The sequence below is a fragment of the Pan troglodytes genome, chromosome 23 (assembly GCF_028858775.2).
Source record: "Pan troglodytes isolate AG18354 chromosome 23, NHGRI_mPanTro3-v2.0_pri, whole genome shotgun sequence".
NCBI classification, from domain to species: Eukaryota; Metazoa; Chordata; class Mammalia; order Primates; family Hominidae; genus Pan; species Pan troglodytes.
The window spans coordinates 2,939,163-2,963,674 of record NC_086016.1 but is presented as its reverse complement, the minus strand read 5'-3'; positions in this window follow the sequence as shown (position 1 = coordinate 2,963,674).

The following is a 24,512-nucleotide window of genomic DNA, read 5'->3' as shown; positions in this document are numbered from 1 at the left end:
TTCAGATCCCAGCAGTAGTGTTCTGGAATCCTATGTGAGGGACAATCATTCAGACCCTTGCAGCAGTGTTGTGGAATTCTGTGTGAGGGACAATCATTCAGACCCTCATAGGAGTGTTCTGGAGTCTTGTGTGAGGAACAAACATTCAGACCACAGCAGGAGTATTCTGGAATCCCCTGTGCAGAACAAACATTCAGACCCTCGTAGCAGTGTTCTGGAATCCTTTGTGAGTGACAAACGTTCAGATTCCAGCGGCAGTGTACTGGAATCCTGTGTGAGGGACAAAGATTCAAACAACAGCGGGAGTTTTCTTTAATCATATGTTATGGACAAATATTCAGACCCTCGTCTAAGTGTTCTGCATCCTAAGTAAGGGACAAACACTCTGAACCGAGAAGCAGTGTTCAGGAATCCTATATGGTGGACATACAGGTAGACCACAGTAGCCGTGTTCTGTAATCCTTTGTGAGGGACAAAACATTCAGACCCTCGTGGCAGGGTTCTGGAATCCTATGTGAGGAACAATCACCAAGAACCCAGCAGCAGTGTTCTAGAACACTATGTGAGGGACAAACATTCAGAGCACAGCAGGATTGTTCTGTAATCCTATGTGAGGGACAAACTCTCAGAAGACAGCAAGAGTGTTTTGTAATCTATGTGAGGGACAAAGAGTCAGACCGTCTTAGCAGTGTTCTGGAATCCTGTGTGAGGGACAAACATTCATACAGTCATAGAAGTGTTCTGGAATCCTATGTTAGGACAAAGATTCAGACCCTCGTAGCAGTGTTGTGGAATGCTATGTGAGGGAAAAAACACGCAGACAATAGTAGCAGTGTTCTGAAATCCTATGTGAGGAACAAACCTTCAGAACCTCGTAGGAGTATTCTGGAATCGTATGTGAGGGACAAACATTCAGAACCTCGTAGGAGTGTTTTGGAATCCTCTGTGAGGGACAAACATTCAGACACTTCTAGCTATGTTCTGGAATCCTATCTGAGGGACGTACTTTCAGACCCCAGCAGCAGTTTTCTGGAATCCTATGTGAGGGACATATATTCAAACAACGGTGGGAGTGCTCTGGAATACTATGTTAAGGACAAACATTCAGACCCTCGTCGCAGTGCTCTGGAATTCCATGTTAGGGAGAAACACTCAGAACCCGGCAACAGTGTTCTGGAATCCTATGTTATGGAGAAACATTCAGACCCTCATTGCAGTGTTCCAGAATTCTACGTGAGGGAGAAACACTCAGAAGCCTGCAGCGGTATTCTGGAATCCTGTGTGACGGACATACACGTAGACCCCAGCAGCCGTGTTATGGAATCCTGTGTGAGGGAAAAGAACTCAGAACCCAGCAACAGTGTCCTGGAACCCTATGTGAGGGACAAACATTCAGGCCACAGCAGGATTGTTCTGGAATCCTATGTGAGGGACAAACACTCAGAACACAGCGGGAGTGTTTTGGAATCCAATATGAGGGAGAAACATTCAGACCCTCATAGCAGTGTTCTGGAATCCTATGTGAGGGACAAACATTCAGAAAATCGTAGCCGTGTTCTGGAATCTCAAGAAAGGGAAATAAATTCAGACCCCAGCAGCAGTGTTTTGTAATCCTATGTGAGGGAGAAACATTGAACCAAGATCAGGAGTGTTCTGCAATCCCTGGTTATGGACAAATATTCAGAACCTCGTCTCAGGGCTCTGGAATTCTATGTGAGGTAGAAACAGTGAGAACCCAGCAGCAGTATTCTGGAATCCTATGTGAGGGAAATCAGTGAGAACCCAGCAGCACTATTCTGGAATCCTATGTGAGGGAAAATCATTCAGACCCCAGCAGGAGTGTTCTGGAATCCTATGGGAGGGACAATCATTCAGACAATCGTAGCAGTGTTCTGGAATCCTATGTGAGGGGCAAACATACAGACACTTGTAGCAGTGTTCTGGAATCCTATGTAAGTGACAAATATTCAGACCCTTGTAGCATTGTTCTGGAATCCTATGTGAGGGATCACATTGAGACAATCGTAGCTGTGTTCTCGAATCCTATGTGAGGGAGAAACATTCAGACTACAACAGCAGTGTTCTGGAATCGTATGTGAGGGACAAACATTCCAACAACAGAGTGAGTGTTCTGGAATCCTAAGTTACGGACATACATTCAGAAATTCGTCTCGGTGATCTGGAAATCCATGTGAGGGTGAAACACTCAGAAACCGGCAGCAATGTTCTTAAATCCTATGTGACAGACATACATGTAGACGGTAACAGCAGTGTCCTGTAATTCTGTGTGATGGAAAAACATTCAGACACTCATAGCAGTGTTCTGGAATCCTATTTGAGGGACAAACATTCAGACCACAGCTGGAGTGTTCTGCAATCCCCTGTGAGTAACAAATATTCAGATCCTCGTAGCAGTGTTCTGGAATCCTTTGTGAAGGACAAACATTCAGACCCCAGCAGCAGTGTTCTGGAATCCTATGTGAGGGACAAACATTCAGACCCTCGTAGCAGTGTTCCCGAATCCTAAGTGAGGGGCAAAGATTCAGACCCCAGCAGCAGTGTTCTGGAATCCTATGTGAGGGACAAGCATTCAAACAACATCAGGAGTGTTCTGGAATCCTATGTTAAGGACAAACATTCAGACCCTCGTTGCAGTGTTCTGGAATTCTAAGTGAGAGAGAAACACTCAGAACCCAGCAGCAGTGTTTTGGAACCCTATGTAAGGGATATACATGTAGACCCCAGTAGCAGTGTTCTGGAATCCCATCTGCGGGACAAATATTCAGATCCCAGCAGTAGTGTTCTGGAATCCTATGTGAGGGACAATCATTCAGACCCTTGCAGCAGTGTTGTGGAATTCTGTGTGAGGGACAATCATTCAGACCCTCATAGGAGTGTTCTGGAGTCTTGTGTGAGGAACAAACATTCAGACCACAGCAGGAGTATTCTGGAATCCCCTGTGCAGAACAAACATTCAGACCCTCGTAGCAGTGTTCTGGAATCCTTTGTGAGTGACAAACGTTCAGATTCCAGCGGCAGTGTACTGGAATCCTGTGTGAGGGACAAAGATTCAAACAACAGCGGGAGTTTTCTTTAATCATATGTTATGGACAAATATTCAGACCCTCGTCTAAGTGTTCTGCATCCTAAGTAAGGGACAAACACTCTGAACCGAGAAGCAGTGTTCAGGAATCCTATATGGTGGACATACAGGTAGACCACAGTAGCCGTGTTCTGTAATCCTTTGTGAGGGACAAAACATTCAGACCCTCGTGGCAGGGTTCTGGAATCCTATGTGAGGAACAATCACCAAGAACCCAGCAGCAGTGTTCTAGAACACTATGTGAGGGACAAACTTTCAGAGCACAGCAGGATTGTTCTGTAATCCTATGTGAGGGACAAACTCTCAGAAGACAGCAAGAGTGTTTTGTAATCTATGTGAGGGACAAAGAGTCAGACCGTCTTAGCAGTGTTCTGGAATCCTATGTGAGGGACAAACATTCATACAGTCATAGAAGTGTTCTGGAATCCTATGTTAGGACAAAGATTCAGACCCTCGTAGCAGTGTTGTGGAATGCTATGTGAGGGAAAAAACACGCAGACAATAGTAGCAGTGTTCTGAAATCCTATGTGAGGAACAAACCTTCAGAACCTCGTAGGAGTATTCTGGAATCCTATGTGAGGGACAAACATTCAGAACCTCGTAGGAGTGTTTTGGAATCCTCTGTGAGGGACAAACATTCAGACACTTCTAGCTATGTTCTGGAATCCTATCTGAGGGACGTACTTTCAGACCCCAGCAGCAGTTTTCTGGAATCCTATGTGAGGGACATATATTCAAACAACGGTGGGAGTGTTCTGGAATACTATGTTAAGGACAAACATTCAGACCCTCGTCGCAGTGCTCTGGAATTCCATGTTAGGGAGAAACACTCAGAACCCAGCAACAGTGTTCTGGAATCCTATGTTATGGAGAAACATTCAGACCCTCATTGCAGTGTTCCAGAATTCTACGTGAGGGAGAAACACTCAGAAGCCTGCAGCGGTATTCTGGAATCCTGTGTGACGGACATACACGTAGACCCCAGCAGCCGTGTTATGGAATCCTGTGTGAGGGAAAAGAACTCAGAACCCAGCAACAGTGTCCTGGAACCCTATGTGAGGGACAAACATTCAGGCCACAGCAGGATTGTTCTGGAATCCTATGTGAGGGACAAACACTCAGAACACAGCGGGAGTGTTTTGGAATCCAGTATGAGGGAGAAACATTCAGACCCTCATAGCAGTGTTCTGGAATCCTATGTGAGGGACAAACATTCAGAAAATCGTAGCCGTGTTCTGGAATCTCTAGAAAGGGAAATAAATTCAGACCCCAGCAGCAGTGTTTTGTAATCCTATGTGAGGGAGAAACATTGAACCAAGTTCAGGAGTGTTCTGCAATCCCTGGTTATGGACAAATATTCAGAACCTCGTCTCAGTGCTCTGGAATTCTATGTGAGGTAGAAACAGTGAGAACCCAGCAGCAGTATTCTGGAATCCTATGTGAGGGAAAATCAGTGAGAACCCAGCAGCACTATTCTGGAATCCTATGTGAGGGAAAATCATTCAGACCCCAGCAGGAGTGTTCTGGAATCCTATGGGAGGGACAATCATTCAGACAATCGTAGCAGTGTTCTGGAATCCTATGTGAGGGGCAAACATACAGACACTTGTAGCAGTGTTCTGGAATCCTATGTAAGTGACAAATATTCAGACCCTTGTAGCATTGTTCTGGAATCCTATGTGAGGGATCACATTGAGACAATCGTAGCTGTGTTCTCGAATCCTATGTGAGGGAGAAACATTCAGACTACAACAGCAGTGTTCTGGAATCGTATGTGAGGGACAAACATTCCAACAACAGAGTGAGTGTTCTGGAATCCTAAGTTACGGACATACATTCAGAAATTCGTCTCGGTGATCTGGAATTCCATGTGAGGGGGAAACACTCAGAAACCGGCAGCAATGTTCTTAAATCCTATGTGACAGACATACATGTAGACGGTAACAGCAGTGTCCTGTAATTCTGTGTGATGGAAAAACATTCAGACACTCATAGCAGTGTTCTGGAATCCTATTTGAGGGACAAACATTCAGACCACAGCTGGAGTGTTCTGCAATCCCCTGTGAGTAACAAATATTCAGATCCTCGTAGCAGTGTTCTGGAATCCTTTGTGAAGGACAAACATTCAGACCCCAGCAGCAGTGTTCTGGAATCCTATGTGAGGGACAAACATTCAGACCCTCGTAGCAGTGTTCCCGAATCCTAAGTGAGGGGCAAAGATTCAGACCCCAGCAGCAGTGTTCTGGAATCCTATGTGAGGGACAAGCATTCAAACAACATCAGGAGTGTTCTGGAATCCTATGTTAAGGACAAACATTCAGACCCTCGTTGCAGTGTTCTGGAATTCTAAGTGAGAGAGAAACACTCAGAACCCAGCAGCAGTGTTTTGGAACCCTATGTAAGGGATATACATGTAGACCCCAGTAGCAGTGTTCTGGAATCCCATCTGCGGGACAAATATTCAGATCCCAGCAGTAGTGTTCTGGAATCCTATGTGAGGGACAATCATTCAGACCCTTGCAGCAGTGTTGTGGAATTCTGTGTGAGGGACAATCATTCAGACCCTCATAGGAGTGTTCTGGAGTCTTGTGTGAGGAACAAACATTCAGACCACAGCAGGAGTATTCTGGAATCCCCTGTGCAGAACAAACATTCAGACCCTCGTAGCAGTGTTCTGGAATCCTTTGTGAGTGACAAACGTTCAGATTCCAGCGGCAGTGTACTGGAATCCTGTGTGAGGGACAAAGATTCAAACAACAGCGGGAGTTTTCTTTAATCATATGTTATGGACAAATATTCAGACCCTCGTCTAAGTGTTCTGCATCCTAAGTAAGGGACAAACACTCTGAACCGAGAAGCAGTGTTCAGGAATCCTATATGGTGGACATACAGGTAGACCACAGTAGCCGTGTTCTGTAATCCTTTGTGAGGGACAAAACATTCAGACCCTCGTGGCAGGGTTCTGGAATCCTATGTGAGGAACAATCACCAAGAACCCAGCAGCAGTGTTCTAGAACACTATGTGAGGGACAAACATTCAGAGCACAGCAGGATTGTTCTGTAATCCTATGTGAGGGACAAACTCTCAGAAGACAGCAAGAGTGTTTTGTAATCTATGTGAGGGACAAAGAGTCAGACCGTCTTAGCAGTGTTCTGGAATCCTATGTGAGGGACAAACATTCATACAGTCATAGAAGTGTTCTGGAATCCTATGTTAGGACAAAGATTCAGACCCTCGTAGCAGTGTTGTGGAATGCTATGTGAGGGAAAAAACACGCAGACAATAGTAGCAGTGTTCTGAAATCCTATGTGAGGAACAAACCTTCAGAACCTCGTAGGAGTATTCTGGAATCCTATGTGAGGGACAAACATTCAGAACCTCGTAGGAGTGTTTTGGAATCCTCTGTGAGGGACAAACATTCAGACACTTCTAGCTATGTTCTGGAATCCTATCTGAGGGACGTACTTTCAGACCCCAGCAGCAGTTTTCTGGAATCCTATGTGAGGGACATATATTCAAACAACGGTGGGAGTGCTCTGGAATACTATGTTAAGGACAAACATTCAGACCCTCGTCGCAGTGCTCTGGAATTCCATGTTAGGGAGAAACACTCAGAACCCGGCAACAGTGTTCTGGAATCCTATGTTATGGAGAAACATTCAGACCCTCATTGCAGTGTTCCAGAATTCTACGTGAGGGAGAAACACTCAGAAGCCTGCAGCGGTATTCTGGAATCCTGTGTGACGGACATACACGTAGACCCCAGCAGCCGTGTTATGGAATCCTGTGTGAGGGAAAAGAACTCAGAACCCAGCAACAGTGTCCTGGAACCCTATGTGAGGGACAAACATTCAGGCCACAGCAGGATTGTTCTGGAATCCTATGTGAGGGACAAACACTCAGAACACAGCGGGAGTGTTTTGGAATCCAATATGAGGGAGAAACATTCAGACCCTCATAGCAGTGTTCTGGAATCCTATGTGAGGGACAAACATTCAGAAAATCGTAGCCGTGTTCTGGAATCTCTAGAAAGGGAAATAAATTCAGACCCCAGCAGCAGTGTTTTGTAATCCTATGTGAGGGAGAAACATTGAACCAAGTTCAGGAGTGTTCTGCAATCCCTGGTTATGGACAAATATTCAGAACCTCGTCTCAGTGCTCTGGAATTCTATGTGAGGTAGAAACAGTGAGAACCCAGCAGCAGTATTCTGGAATCCTATGTGAGGGAAAATCAGTGAGAACCCAGCAGCACTATTCTGGAATCCTATGTGAGGGAAAATCATTCAGACCCCAGCAGGAGTGTTCTGGAATCCTATGGGAGGGACAATCGTTCAGACAATCTTAGCAGTGTTCTGGAATCCTATGTGAGGGGCAAACATACAGACACTTGTAGCAGTGTTCTGGAATCCTATGGAAGTGACAAATATTCAGACCCTTGTAGCATTGTTCTGGAATCCTATGTGAGGGATCACATTGAGACAATCGTAGCTGTGTTCTCGAATCCTATGTGAGGGAGAAACATTCAGACTACAACAGCAGTGTTCTGGAATCGTATGTGAGGGTCAAACATTCCAACAACAGAGTGAGTGTTCTGGAATCCTAAGTTACGGACATACATTCAGAAATTCGTCTCGGTGATCTGGAATTCCATGTGAGGGGGAAACACTCAGAAACCGGCAGCAATGTTCTTAAATCCTATGTGACAGACATACATGTAGACGGTAACAGCAGTGTCCTGTAATTCTGTGTGATGGAGAAACATTCAGACACTCATAGCAGTGTTCTGGAATCCTATTTGAGGGACAAACATTCAGACCACAGCTGGAGTGTTCTGCAATCCCCTGTGAGTAACAAATATTCAGATCCTCGTAGCAGTGTTCTGGAATCCTTTGTGAAGGACAAACATTCAGACCCCAGCAGCAGTGTTCTGGAATCCTATGTGAGGGACAAACATTCAGACCCTCGTAGCAGTGTTCCCGAATCCTAAGTGAGGGGCAAAGATTCAGACCCCAGCAGCAGTGTTCTGGAATCCTATGTGAGGGACAAGCATTCAAACAACATCAGGAGTGTTCTGGAATCCTATGTTAAGGACAAACATTCAGACCCTCGTTGCAGTGTTCTGGAATTCTAAGTGAGAGAGAAACACTCAGAACCCAGCAGCAGTGTTTTGGAACCCTATGTAAGGGATATACATGTAGACCCCAGTAGCAGTGTTCTGGAATCCCATCTGCGGGACAAATATTCAGATCCCAGCAGTAGTGTTCTGGAATCCTATGTGAGGGACAATCATTCAGACCCTTGCAGCAGTGTTGTGGAATTCTGTGTGAGGGACAATCATTCAGACCCTCATAGGAGTGTTCTGGAGTCTTGTGTGAGGAACAAACATTCAGACCACAGCAGGAGTATTCTGGAATCCCCTGTGCAGAACAAACATTCAGACCCTCGTAGCAGTGTTCTGGAATCCTTTGTGAGTGACAAATGTTCAGATTCCAGCGGCAGTGTACTGGAATCCTGTGTGAGGGACAAAGATTCAAACAACAGCGGGAGTTTTCTTTAATCATATGTTATGGACAAATATTCAGACCCTCGTCTAAGTGTTCTGCATCCTAAGTAAGGGACAAACACTCTGAACCGAGAAGCAGTGTTCAGGAATCCTATATGGTGGACATACAGGTAGACCACAGTAGCCGTGTTCTGTAATCCTTTGTGAGGGACAAAACATTCAGACCCTCGTGGCAGGGTTCTGGAATCCTATGTGAGGAACAATCACCAAGAACCCAGCAGCAGTGTTCTAGAACACTATGTGAGGGACAAACATTCAGAGCACAGCAGGATTGTTCTGTAATCCTATGTGAGGGACAAACTCTCAGAAGACAGCAAGAGTGTTTTGTAATCTATGTGAGGGACAAAGAGTCAGACCGTCTTAGCAGTGTTCTGGAATCCTATGTGAGGGACAAACATTCATACAGTCATAGAAGTGTTCTGGAATCCTATGTTAGGACAAAGATTCAGACCCTCGTAGCAGTGTTGTGGAATGCTATGTGAGGGAAAAAACACGCAGACAATAGTAGCAGTGTTCTGAAATCCTATGTGAGGAACAAACCTTCAGAACCTCGTAGGAGTATTCTGGAATCCTATGTGAGGGACAAACATTCAGAACCTCGTAGGAGTGTTTTGGAATCCTCTGTGAGGGACAAACATTCAGACACTTCTAGCTATGTTCTGGAATCCTATCTGAGGGACGTACTTTCAGACCCCAGCAGCAGTTTTCTGGAATCCTATGCGAGGGACATATATTCAAACAACGGTGGGAGTGCTCTGGAATACTATGTTAAGGACAAACATTCAGACCCTCGTCGCAGTGCTCTGGAATTCCATGTTAGGGAGAAACACTCAGAACCCGGCAACAGTGTTCTGGAATCCTATGTTATGGAGAAACATTCAGACCCTCATTGCAGTGTTCCAGAATTCTACGTGAGGGAGAAACACTCAGAAGCCTGCAGCGGTATTCTGGAATCCTGTGTGACGGACATACACGTAGACCCCAGCAGCCGTGTTATGGAATCCTGTGTGAGGGAAAAGAACTCAGAACCCAGCAACAGTGTCCTGGAACCCTATGTGAGGGACAAACATTCAGGCCACAGCAGGATTGTTCTGGAATCCTATGTGAGGGACAAACACTCAGAACACAGCGGGAGTGTTTTGGAATCCAATATGAGGGAGAAACATTCAGACCCTCATAGCAGTGTTCTGGAATCCTATGTGAGGGACAAACATTCAGAAAATCGTAGCCGTGTTCTGGAATCTCTAGAAAGGGAAATAAATTCAGACCCCAGCAGCAGTGTTTTGTAATCCTATGTGAGGGAGAAACATTGAACCAAGTTCAGGAGTGTTCTGCAATCCCTGGTTATGGACAAATATTCAGAACCTCGTCTCAGTGCTCTGGAATTCTATGTGAGGTAGAAACAGTGAGAACCCAGCAGCGGTATTCTGGAATCCTATGTGAGGGAAAATCAGTGAGAACCCAGCAGCACTATTCTGGAATCCTATGTGAGGGAAAATCATTCAGACCCCAGCAGGAGTGTTCTGGAATCCTATGGGAGGGACAATCATTCAGACAATCGTAGCAGTGTTCTGGAATCCTATGTGAGGGGCAAACATACAGACACTTGTAGCAGTGTTCTGGAATCCTATGTAAGTGACAAATATTCAGACCCTTGTAGCATTGTTCTGGAATCCTATGTGAGGGATCACATTGAGACAATCGTAGCTGTGTTCTCGAATCCTATGTGAGGGAGAAACATTCAGACTACAACAGCAGTGTTCTGGAATCGTATGTGAGGGACAAACATTCCAACAACAGAGTGAGTGTTCTGGAATCCTAAGTTACGGACATACATTCAGAAATTCGTCTCGGTGATCTGGAATTCCATGTGAGGGTGAAACACTCAGAAACCGGCAGCAATGTTCTTAAATCCTATGTGACAGACATACATGTAGACGGTAACAGCAGTGTCCTGTAATTCTGTGTGATGGAAAAACATTCAGACACTCATAGCAGTGTTCTGGAATCCTATTTGAGGGACAAACATTCAGACCACAGCTGGAGTGTTCTGCAATCCCCTGTGAGTAACAAATATTCAGATCCTCGTAGCAGTGTTCTGGAATCCTTTGTGAAGGACAAACATTCAGACCCCAGCAGCAGTGTTCTGGAATCCTATGTGAGGGACAAACATTCAGACCCTCGTAGCAGTGTTCCCGAATCCTAAGTGAGGGGCAAAGATTCAGACCCCAGCAGCAGTGTTCTGGAATCCTATGTGAGGGACAAGCATTCAAACAACATCAGGAGTGTTCTGGAATCCTATGTTAAGGACAAACATTCAGACCCTCGTTGCAGTGTTCTGGAATTCTAAGTGAGAGAGAAACACTCAGAACCCAGCAGCAGTGTTTTGGAACCCTATGTAAGGGATATACATGTAGACCCCAGTAGCAGTGTTCTGGAATCCCATCTGCGGGACAAATATTCAGATCCCAGCAGTAGTGTTCTGGAATCCTATGTGAGGGACAATCATTCAGACCCTTGCAGCAGTGTTGTGGAATTCTGTGTGAGGGACAATCATTCAGACCCTCATAGGAGTGTTCTGGAGTCTTGTGTGAGGAACAAACATTCAGACCACAGCAGGAGTATTCTGGAATCCCCTGTGCAGAACAAACATTCAGACCCTCGTAGCAGTGTTCTGGAATCCTTTGTGAGTGACAAACGTTCAGATTCCAGCGGCAGTGTACTGGAATCCTGTGTGAGGGACAAAGATTCAAACAACAGCGGGAGTTTTCTTTAATCATATGTTATGGACAAATATTCAGACCCTCGTCTAAGTGTTCTGCATCCTAAGTAAGGGACAAACACTCTGAACCGAGAAGCAGTGTTCAGGAATCCTATATGGTGGACATACAGGTAGACCACAGTAGCCGTGTTCTGTAATCCTTTGTGAGGGACAAAACATTCAGACCCTCGTGGCAGGGTTCTGGAATCCTATGTGAGGAACAATCACCAAGAACCCAGCAGCAGTGTTCTAGAACACTATGTGAGGGACAAACTTTCAGAGCACAGCAGGATTGTTCTGTAATCCTATGTGAGGGACAAACTCTCAGAAGACAGCAAGAGTGTTTTGTAATCTATGTGAGGGACAAAGAGTCAGACCGTCTTAGCAGTGTTCTGGAATCCTATGTGAGGGACAAACATTCATACAGTCATAGAAGTGTTCTGGAATCCTATGTTAGGACAAAGATTCAGACCCTCGTAGCAGTGTTGTGGAATGCTATGTGAGGGAAAAAACACGCAGACAATAGTAGCAGTGTTCTGAAATCCTATGTGAGGAACAAACCTTCAGAACCTCGTAGGAGTATTCTGGAATCCTATGTGAGGGACAAACATTCAGAACCTCGTAGGAGTGTTTTGGAATCCTCTGTGAGGGACAAACATTCAGACACTTCTAGCTATGTTCTGGAATCCTATCTGAGGGACGTACTTTCAGACCCCAGCAGCAGTTTTCTGGAATCCTATGTGAGGGACATATATTCAAACAACGGTGGGAGTGTTCTGGAATACTATGTTAAGGACAAACATTCAGACCCTCGTCGCAGTGCTCTGGAATTCCATGTTAGGGAGAAACACTCAGAACCCAGCAACAGTGTTCTGGAATCCTATGTTATGGAGAAACATTCAGACCCTCATTGCAGTGTTCCAGAATTCTACGTGAGGGAGAAACACTCAGAAGCCTGCAGCGGTATTCTGGAATCCTGTGTGACGGACATACACGTAGACCCCAGCAGCCGTGTTATGGAATCCTGTGTGAGGGAAAAGAACTCAGAACCCAGCAACAGTGTCCTGGAACCCTATGTGAGGGACAAACATTCAGGCCACAGCAGGATTGTTCTGGAATCCTATGTGAGGGACAAACACTCAGAACACAGCGGGAGTGTTTTGGAATCCAATATGAGGGAGAAACATTCAGACCCTCATAGCAGTGTTCTGGAATCCTATGTGAGGGACAAACATTCAGAAAATCGTAGCCGTGTTCTGGAATCTCTAGAAAGGGAAATAAATTCAGACCCCAGCAGCAGTGTTTTGTAATCCTATGTGAGGGAGAAACATTGAACCAAGTTCAGGAGTGTTCTGCAATCCCTGGTTATGGACAAATATTCAGAACCTCGTCTCAGTGCTCTGGAATTCTATGTGAGGTAGAAACAGTGAGAACCCAGCAGCAGTATTCTGGAATCCTATGTGAGGGAAAATCAGTGAGAACCCAGCAGCACTATTCTGGAATCCTATGTGAGGGAAAATCATTCAGACCCCAGCAGGAGTGTTCTGGAATCCTATGGGAGGGACAATCGTTCAGACAATCTTAGCAGTGTTCTGGAATCCTATGTGAGGGGCAAACATACAGACACTTGTAGCAGTGTTCTGGAATCCTATGGAAGTGACAAATATTCAGACCCTTGTAGCATTGTTCTGGAATCCTATGTGAGGGATCACATTGAGACAATCGTAGCTGTGTTCTCGAATCCTATGTGAGGGAGAAACATTCAGACTACAACAGCAGTGTTCTGGAATCGTATGTGAGGGACAAACATTCCAACAACAGAGTGAGTGTTCTGGAATCCTAAGTTACGGACATACATTCAGAAATTCGTCTCGGTGATCTGGAATTCCATGTGAGGGGGAAACACTCAGAAACCGGCAGCAATGTTCTTAAATCCTATGTGACAGACATACATGTAGACGGTAACAGCAGTGTCCTGTAATTCTGTGTGATGGAAAAACATTCAGACACTCATAGCAGTGTTCTGGAATCCTATTTGAGGGACAAACATTCAGACCACAGCTGGAGTGTTCTGCAATCCCCTGTGAGTAACAAATATTCAGATCCTCGTAGCAGTGTTCTGGAATCCTTTGTGAAGGACAAACATTCAGACCCCAGCAGCAGTGTTCTGGAATCCTATGTGAGGGACAAACATTCAGACCCTCGTAGCAGTGTTCCCGAATCCTAAGTGAGGGGCAAAGATTCAGACCCCAGCAGCAGTGTTCTGGAATCCTATGTGAGGGACAAGCATTCAAACAACATCAGGAGTGTTCTGGAATCCTATGTTAAGGACAAACATTCAGACCCTCGTTGCAGTGTTCTGGAATTCTAAGTGAGAGAGAAACACTCAGAACCCAGCAGCAGTGTTTTGGAACCCTATGTAAGGGATATACATGTAGACCCCAGTAGCAGTGTTCTGGAATCCCATCTGCGGGACAAATATTCAGATCCCAGCAGTAGTGTTCTGGAATCCTATGTGAGGGACAATCATTCAGACCCTTGCAGCAGTGTTGTGGAATTCTGTGTGAGGGACAATCATTCAGACCCTCATAGGAGTGTTCTGGAGTCTTGTGTGAGGAACAAACATTCAGACCACAGCAGGAGTATTCTGGAATCCCCTGTGCAGAACAAACATTCAGACCCTCGTAGCAGTGTTCTGGAATCCTTTGTGAGTGACAAACGTTCAGATTCCAGCGGCAGTGTACTGGAATCCTGTGTGAGGGACAAAGATTCAAACAACAGCGGGAGTTTTCTTTAATCATATGTTATGGACAAATATTCAGACCCTCGTCTAAGTGTTCTGCATCCTAAGTAAGGGACAAACACTCTGAACCGAGAAGCAGTGTTCAGGAATCCTATATGGTGGACATACAGGTAGACCACAGTAGCCGTGTTCTGTAATCCTTTGTGAGGGACAAAACATTCAGACCCTCGTGGCAGGGTTCTGGAATCCTATGTGAGGAACAATCACCAAGAACCCAGCAGCAGTGTTCTAGAACACTATGTGAGGGACAAACATTCAGAGCACAGCAGGATTGTTCTGTAATCCTATGTGAGGGACAAACTCTCAGAAGACAGCAAGAGTGTTTTGTAATCTATGTGAGGGACAAAGAGTCAGACCGTCTTAGCAGTGTTCTGGAATCCTATGTGAGGGACAAACATTCATACAGTCATGGAAGTGTTCTGGAATCCTATGTTAGGACAAAGATTCAGACCCTCGTAGCAGTGTTGTGGAATGCTATGTGAGGGAAAAAACACGCAGACAATAGTAGCAGTGTTCTGAAATCCTATGTGAGGAACAAACCTTCAGAACCTCGTAGGAGTATTCTGGAATCCTATGTGAGGGACAAACATTCAGAACCTCGTAGGAGTGTTTTGGAATCCTCTGTGAGGGACAAACATTCAGACACTTCTAGCTATGTTCTGGAATCCTATATGAGGGACGTACTTTCAGACCCCAGCAGCAGTTTTCTGGAATCCTATGTGAGGGACATATATTCAAACAACGGTGGGAGTGCTCTGGAATACTATGTTAAGGACAAACATTCAGACCCTCGTCGCAGTGCTCTGGAATTCCATGTTAGGGAGAAACACTCAGAACCCGGCAACAGTGTTCTGGAATCCTATGTTATGGAGAAACATTCAGACCCTCATTGCAGTGTTCCAGAATTCTACGTGAGGGAGAAACACTCAGAAGCCTGCAGCGGTATTCTGGAATCCTGTGTGACGGACATACACGTAGACCCCAGCAGCCGTGTTATGGAATCCTGTGTGAGGGAAAAGAACTCAGAACCCAGCAACAGTGTCCTGGAACCCTATGTGAGGGACAAACATTCAGGCCACAGCAGGATTGTTCTGGAATCCTATGTGAGGGACAAACACTCAGAACACAGCGGGAGTGTTTTGGAATCCAATATGAGGGAGAAACATTCAGACCCTCATAGCAGTGTTCTGGAATCCTATGTGAGGGACAAACATTCAGAAAATCGTAGCCGTGTTCTGGAATCTCTAGAAAGGGAAATAAATTCAGACCCCAGCAGCAGTGTTTTGTAATCCTATGTGAGGGAGAAACATTGAACCAAGTTCAGGAGTGTTCTGCAATCCCTGGTTATGGACAAATATTCAGAACCTCGTCTCAGTGCTCTGGAATTCTATGTGAGGTAGAAACAGTGAGAACCCAGCAGCGGTATTCTGGAATCCTATGTGAGGGAAAATCAGTGAGAACCCAGCAGCACTATTCTGGAATCCTATGTGAGGGAAAATCATTCAGACCCCAGCAGGAGTGTTCTGGAATCCTATGGGAGGGACAATCATTCAGACAATCGTAGCAGTGTTCTGGAATCCTATGTGAGGGGCAAACATACAGACACTTGTAGCAGTGTTCTGGAATCCTATGTAAGTGACAAATATTCAGACCCTTGTAGCATTGTTCTGGAATCCTATGTGAGGGATCACATTGAGACAATCGTAGCTGTGTTCTCGAATCCTATGTGAGGGAGAAACATTCAGACTACAACAGCAGTGTTCTGGAATCGTATGTGAGGGACAAACATTCCAACAACAGAGTGAGTGTTCTGGAATCCTAAGTTACGGACATACATTCAGAAATTCGTCTCGGTGATCTGGAATTCCATGTGAGGGTGAAACACTCAGAAACCGGCAGCAATGTTCTTAAATCCTATGTGACAGACATACATGTAGACGGTAACAGCAGTGTCCTGTAATTCTGTGTGATGGAAAAACATTCAGACACTCATAGCAGTGTTCTGGAATCCTATTTGAGGGACAAACATTCAGACCACAGCTGGAGTGTTCTGCAATCCCCTGTGAGTAACAAATATTCAGATCCTTGTAGCAGTGTTCTGGAATCCTTTGTGAAGGACAAACATTCAGACCCCAGCAGCAGTGTTCTGGAATCCTATGTGAGGGACAAACATTCAGACCCTCGTAGCAGTGTTCCCGAATCCTAAGTGAGGGGCAAAGATTCAGACCCCAGCAGCAGTGTTCTGGAATCCTATGTGAGGGACAAGCATTCAAACAACATCAGGAGTGTTCTGGAATCCTATGTTAAGGACAAACATTCAGACCCTCGTTGCAGTGTTCTGGAATTCTAAGTGAGAGAGAAACACTCAGAACCCAGCAGCAGTGTTTTGGAACCCTATGTAAGGGATATACATGTAGACCCCAGTAGCAGTGTTCTGGAATCCCATCTGCGGGACAAATATTCAGATCCCAGCAGTAGTGTTCTGGAATCCTATGTGAGGGACAATCATTCAGACCCTTGCAGCAGTGTTGTGGAATTCTGTGTGAGGGACAATCATTCAGACCCTCATAGGAGTGTTCTGGAGTCTTGTGTGAGGAACAAACATTCAGACCACAGCAGGAGTATTCTGGAATCCCCTGTGCAGAACAAACATTCAGACCCTCGTAGCAGTGTTCTGGAATCCTTTGTGAGTGACAAACGTTCAGATTCCAGCGGCAGTGTACTGGAATCCTGTGTGAGGGACAAAGATTCAAACAACAGCGGGAGTTTTCTTTAATCATATGTTATGGACAAATATTCAGACCCTCGTCTAAGTGTTCTGCATCCTAAGTAAGGGACAAACACTCTGAACCGAGAAGCAGTGTTCAGGAATCCTATATGGTGGACATACAGGTAGACCACAGTAGCCGTGTTCTGTAATCCTTTGTGAGGGACAAAACATTCAGACCCTCGTGGCAGGGTTCTGGAATCCTATGTGAGGAACAATCACCAAGAACCCAGCAGCAGTGTTCTAGAACACTATGTGAGGGACAAACTTTCAGAGCACAGCAGGATTGTTCTGTAATCCTATGTGAGGGACAAACTCTCAGAAGACAGCAAGAGTGTTTTGTAATCTATGTGAGGGACAAAGAGTCAGACCGTCTTAGCAGTGTTCTGGAATCCTATGTGAGGGACAAACATTCACACAGTCATAGAAGTGTTCTGGAATCCTATGTTAGGACAAAGATTCAGACCCTCGTAGCAGTGTTGTGGAATGCTATGTGAGGGAAAAAACACGCAGACAATAGTAGCAGTGTTCTGAAATCCTATGTGAGGAACAAACCTTCAGAACCTCGTAGGAGTATTCTGGAATCCTATGTGAGGGACAAACATTCAGAACCTCGTAGGAGTGTTTTGGAATCCTCTGTGAGGGACAAACATTCAGACACTTCTAGCTATGTTCTGGAATCCTATCTGAGGGACGTACTTTCAGACCCCAGCAGCAGTTTTCTGGAATCCTATGTGAGGGACATATATTCAAACAACGGTGGGAGTGCTCTGGAATACTATGTTAAGGACAAACATTCAGAACCTCGTCGCAGTGCTCTGGAATTCCATGTTAGGGAGAAACACTCAGAACCCGGCAACAGTGTTCTGGAATCCTATGTTATGGAGAAACATTCAGACCCTCATTGCAGTGTTCCAGAATTCTACGTGAGGGAGAAACACTCAGAAGCCTGCAGCGGTATTCTGGAATCCTGTGTGACGGACATACACGTAGACCCCAGCAGCCGTGTTATGGAATCCTGTGTGAGGGAAAAGAACTCAGAACCCAGCAACAGTGTCCTGGAACCCTATGTGAGGGACAAACATTCAGGCCACAGCAGGATTGTTCTGGAATCCTATGTGAGGGACAAACACTCAGAACACAGCGGGAGTGTTTTGGAATCCAATATGAGGGAGAAACATTCAGACCCTCATAGCAGTGTTCTGGAATCCTATGTGAGGGACAAACATTCAGAAAATCGTAGCCGTGTTCTGGAATCTCTAGAAAGGGAAATAAATTCAGACCCCAGCAGCAGTGTTTTGTAATCCTATGTGAGGGAGAAACATTGAACCAAGTTCAGGAGTGTTCTGCAATCCCTGGTTATGGACAAATATTCAGAACCTCGTCTCAGTGCTCTGGAATTCTATGTGAGGTAGAAACAGTGAGAACCCAGCAGCAGTATTCTGGAATCCTATGTGAGGGAAAATCAGTGAGAACCCAGCAGCACTATTCTGGAATCCTATGTGAGGGAAAATCATTCAGACCCCAGCAGGAGTGTTCTGGAATCCTATGGGAGGGACAATCATTCAGACAATCGTAGCAGTGTTCTGGAATCCTATGTGAGGGGCAAACATACAGACACTTGTAGCAGTGTTCTGGAATCCTATGTAAGTGACAAATATTCAGACCCTTGTAGCATTGTTCTGGAATCCTATGTGAGGGATCACATTGAGACAATCGTAGCTGTGTTCTCGAATCCTATGTGAGGGAGAAACATTCAGACTACAACAGCAGTGTTCTGGAATCGTATGTGAGGGACAAACATTCCAACAACAGAGTGAGTGTTCTGGAATCCTAAGTTACGGACATACATTCAGAAATTCGTCTCGGTGATCTGGAATTCCATGTGAGGGTGAAACACTCAGAAACCGGCAGCAATGTTCTTAAATCCTATGTGACAGACATACATGTAGACGGTAACAGCAGTGTCCTGTAATTCTGTGTGATGGAAAAACATTCAGACACTCATAGCAGTGTTCTGGAATCCTATTGGAGGGACAAACATTCAGACCACAGCTGGAGTGTTCTGCAATCCCCTGTGAGTAACAAATATTCAGATCCTCGTAGCAGTGTTCTGGAATCCTTTGTGAAGGACAAACATTCAGACCCCAGCAGCAGTGTTCTGGAATCCTATGTGAGGGACAAACATTCAGACCCTCGTAGCAGTGTTCCCGAATCCTAAGTGAGGGGCAAAGATTCAGACCCCAGCAGCAGTGTTCTGGAATCCTATGTGAGGGACAAGCATTCAAACAACATCAGGAGTGTTCTGGAATCCTATGTTAAGGACAAACATTCAGACCCTCGTTGCAGTGTTCTGGAATTCTAAGTGAGAGAGAAACACTCAGAACCCAGCAGCAGTGTTTTGGAACCCTATGTAAGGGATATACATGTAGACCCCAGTAGCAGTGTTCTGGAATCCCATCTGCGGGACAAATATTCAGATCCCAGCAGTAGTGTTCTGGAATCCTATGTGAGGGACAATCATTCAGACCCTTGCAGCAGTGTTGTGGAATTCTGTGTGAGGGACAATCATTGAGACCCTCATAGGAGTGTTCTGGAGTCTTGTGTGAGGAACAAACATTCAGACCACAGCAGGAGTATTCTGGAATCCCCTGTGCAGAACAAACATTCAGACCCTCGTAGCAGTGTTCTGGAATCCTTTGTGAGTGACAAACGTTCAGATTCCAGCGGCAGTGTACTGGAATCCTGTGTGAGGGACAAAGATTCAAACAACAGCGGGAGTTTTCTTTAATCATATGTTATGGACAAATATTCAGACCCTCGTCTAAGTGTTCTGCATCCTAAGTAAGGGACAAACACTCTGAACCGAGAAGCAGTGTTCAGGAATCCTATATGGTGGACATACAGGTAGACCACAGTAGCCGTGTTCTGTAATCCTTTGTGAGGGACAAAACATTCAGACCCTCGTGGCAGGGTTCTGGAATCCTATGTGAGGAACAATCACCAAGAACCCAGCAGCAGTGTTCTAGAACACTATGTGAGGGACAAACATTCAGAGCACAGCAGGATTGTTCTGTAATCCTATGTGAGGGACAAACTCTCAGAAGACAGCAAGAGTGTTTTGTAATCTATGTGAGGGACAAAGAGTCAGACCGTCTTAGCAGTGTTCTGGAATCCTATGTGAGGGACAAACATTCATACAGTCATAGAAGTGTTCTGGAATCCTATGTTAGGACAAAGATTCAGACCCTCGTAGCAGTGTTGTGGAATGCTATGTGAGGGAAAAAACACGCAGACAATAGTAGCAGTGTTCTGAAATCCTATGTGAGGAACAAACCTTCAGAACCTCGTAGGAGTATTCTGGAATCCTATGTGAGGGACAAACATTCAGAACCTCGTAGGAGTGTTTTGGAATCCTCTGTGAGGGACAAACATTCAGACACTTCTAGCTATGTTCTGGAATCCTATCTGAGGGACGTACTTTCAGACCCCAGCAGCAGTTTTCTGGAATCCTATGTGAGGGACATATATTCAAACAACGGTGGGAGTGCTCTGGAATACTATGTTAAGGACAAACATTCAGACCCTCGTCGCAGTGCTCTGGAATTCCATGTTAGGGAGAAACACTCAGAACCCGGCAACAGTGTTCTGGAATCCTATGTTATGGAGAAACATTCAGACCCTCATTGCAGTGTTCCAGAATTCTACGTGAGGGAGAAACACTCAGAACCCTGCAGCGGTATTCTGGAATCCTGTGTGACGGACATACACGTAGACCCCAGCAGCCGTGTTATGGAATCCTGTGTGAGGGAAAAGAACTCAGAACCCAGCAACAGTGTCCTGGAACCCTATGTGAGGGACAAACATTCAGGCCACAGCAGGATTGTTCTGGAATCCTATGTGAGGGACAAACACTGAGAACACAGCGGGAGTGTTTTGGAATCCAATATGAGGGAGAAACATTCAGACCCTCATAGCAGTGTTCTGGAATCCTATGTGAGGGACAAACATTCAGAAAATCGTAGCCGTGTTCTGGAATCTCAAGAAAGGGAAATAAATTCAGACCCCAGCAGCAGTGTTTTGTAATCCTATGTGAGGGAGAAACATTGAACCAAGTTCAGGAGTGTTCTGCAATCCCTGGTTATGGACAAATATTCAGAACCTCGTCTCAGGGCTCTGGAATTCTATGTGAGGTAGAAACAGTGAGAACCCAGCAGCAGTATTCTGGAATCCTATGTGAGGGAAAATCATTCAGACCCCAGCAGGAGTGTTCTGGAATCCTATGGGAGGGACAATCATTCAGACAATCGTAGCAGTGTTCTGGAATCCTATGTGAGGGGCAAACATACAGACACTTGTAGCAGTGTTCTGGAATCCTATGGAAGTGACAAATATTCAGACCCTTGTAGCATTGTTCTGGAATCCTATGTGAGGGATCACATTGAGACAATCGTAGCTGTGTCCTCGAATCCTATGTGAGGGAGAAACATTCAGACTACAACAGCAGTGTTCTGGAATCGTATGTGAGGGACAAACATTCCAACAACAGAGTGAGTGTTCTGGAATCCTAAGTTACGGACATACATTCAGAAATTCGTCTCAGTGATCTGGAATTCCATGTGAGGGGGAAACACTCAGAAACCGGCAGCAATGTTCTTAAATCCTATGTGACAGACATACATGTAGACGGTAACAGCAGTGTCCTGTAATTCTGTGTGATGGAAAAACATTCAGACACTCATAGCAGTGTTCTGGAATCCTATTTGAGGGACAAACATTCAGACCACAGCTGGAGTGTTCTGCAATCCCCTGTGAGTAACAAATATTCAGATCCTCGTAGCAGTGTTCTGGAATCCTTTGTGAAGGACAAACATTCAGACCCCAGCAGCAGTGTTCTGGAATCCTATGTGAGGGACAAACATTCAGACCCTCGTAGCAGTGTTCCCGAATCCTAAGTGAGGGGCAAAGATTCAGACCCCAGCAGCAGTGTTCTGGAATCCTATGTGAGGGACAAGCATTCAAACAACATCAGGAGTGTTCTGGAATCCTATGTTAAGGACAAACATTCAGACCCTCGTTGCAGTGTTCTGGAATTCTAAGTGAGAGAGAAACACTCAGAACCCAGCAGCAGTGTTTTGGAACCCTATGTAAGGGATATACATGTAGACCCCAGTAGCAGTGTTCTGGAATCCCATCTGCGGGACAAATATTCAGATCCCAGCAGTAGTGTTCTGGAATCCTATGTGAGGGACAATCATTCAGACCCTTGCAGCAGTGTTGTGGAATTCTGTGTGAGGGACAATCATTCAGACCCTCATAGGAGTGTTCTGGAGTCTTGTGTGAGGAACAAACATTCAGACCACAGCAGGAGTATTCTGGAATCCCCTGTGCAGAACAAACATTCAGACCCTCGTAGCAGTGTTCTGGAATCCTTTGTGAGTGACAAACGTTCAGATTCCAGCGGCAGTGTACTGGAATCCTGTGTGAGGGACAAAGATTCAAACAACAGCGGGAGTTTTCTTTAATCATATGTTATGGACAAATATTCAGACCCTCGTCTAAGTGTTCTGCATCCTAAGTAAGGGACAAACACTCTGAACCGAGAAGCAGTGTTCAGGAATCCTATATGGTGGACATACAGGTAGACCGCAGTAGCCGTGTTCTGTAATCCTTTGTGAGGGACAAAACATTCAGACCCTCGTGGCAGGGTTCTGGAATCCTATGTGAGGAACAATCACCAAGAACCCAGCAGCAGTGTTCTAGAACACTATGTGAGGGACAAACTTTCAGAGCACAGCAGGATTGTTCTGTAATCCTATGTGAGGGACAAACTCTCAGAAGACAGCAAGAGTGTTTTGTAATCTATGTGAGGGACAAAGAGTCAGACCGTCTTAGCAGTGTTCTGGAATCCTGTGTGAGGGACAAACATTCATACAGTCATAGAAGTGTTCTGGAATCCTATGTTAGGACAAAGATTCAGACCCTCGTAGCAGTGTTGTGGAATGCTATGTGAGGGAAAAAACACGCAGACAATAGTAGCAGTGTTCTGAAATCCTATGTGAGGAACAAACCTTCAGAACCTCGTAGGAGTATTCTGGAATCCTATGTGAGGGACAAACATTCAGAACCTCGTAGGAGTGTTTTGGAATCCTCTGTGAGGGACAAACATTCAGACACTGCTAGCTATGTTCTGGAATCCTATCTGAGGGACGTACTTTCAGACCCCAGCAGCAGTTTTCTGGAATCCTATGTGAGGGACATATATTCAAACAACGGTGGGAGTGCTCTGGAATACTATGTTAAGGACAAACATTCAGACCCTCGTCGCAGTGCTCTGGAATTCCATGTTAGGGAGAAACACTCAGAACCCAGCAACAGTGTTCTGGAATCCTATGTTATGGAGAAACATTCAGACCCTCATTGCAGTGTTCCAGAATTCTACGTGAGGGAGAAACACTCAGAACCCTGCAGCGGTATTCTGGAATCCTGTGTGACGGACATACACGTAGACCCCAGCAGCCGTGTTATGGAATCCTGTGTGAGGGAAAAGAACTCAGAACCCAGCAACAGTGTCCTGGAACCCTATGTGAGGGACAAACATTCAGGCCACAGCAGGATTGTTCTGGAATCCTATGTGAGGGACAAACACTCAGAACACAGCGGGAGTGTTTTGGAATCCAATATGAGGGAGAAACATTCAGACCCTCATAGCAGTGTTCTGGAATCCTATGTGAGGGACAAACATTCAGAAAATCGTAGCCGTGTTCTGGAATCTCAAGAAAGGGAAATAAATTCAGACCCCAGCAGCAGTGTTTTGTAATCCTATGTGAGGGAGAAACATTGAACCAAGATCAGGAGTGTTCTGCAATCCCTGGTTATGGACAAATATTCAGAACCTCGTCTCAGTGCTCTGGAATTCTATGTGAGGTAGAAACAGTGAGAACCCAGCAGCAGTATTCTGGAATCCTATGTGAGGGAAAATCATTCAGACCCCAGCAGGAGTGTTCTGGAATCCTATGGGAGGGACAATCATTCAGACAATCGTAGCAGTGTTCTGGAATCCTATGTGAGGGGCAAACATACAGACACTTGTAGCAGTGTTCTGGAATCCTATGGAAGTGACAAATATTCAGACCCTTGTAGCATTGTTCTGGAATCCTATGTGAGGGATCACATTGAGACAATCGTAGCTGTGTTCTCGAATCCTATGTGAGGGAGAAACATTCAGACTACAACAGCAGTGTTCTGGAATCGTATGTGAGGGACAAACATTCCAACAACAGAGTGAGTGTTCTGGAATCCTAAGTTACGGACATACATTCAGAAATTCGTCTCGGTGATCTGGAATTCCATGTGAGGGGGAAACACTCAGAAACCGGCAGCAATGTTCTTAAATCCTATGTGACAGACATACATGTAGACGGTAACAGCAGTGTCCTGTAATTCTGTGTGATGGAAAAACATTCAGACACTCATAGCAGTGTTCTGGAATCCTATTTGAGGGACAAACATTC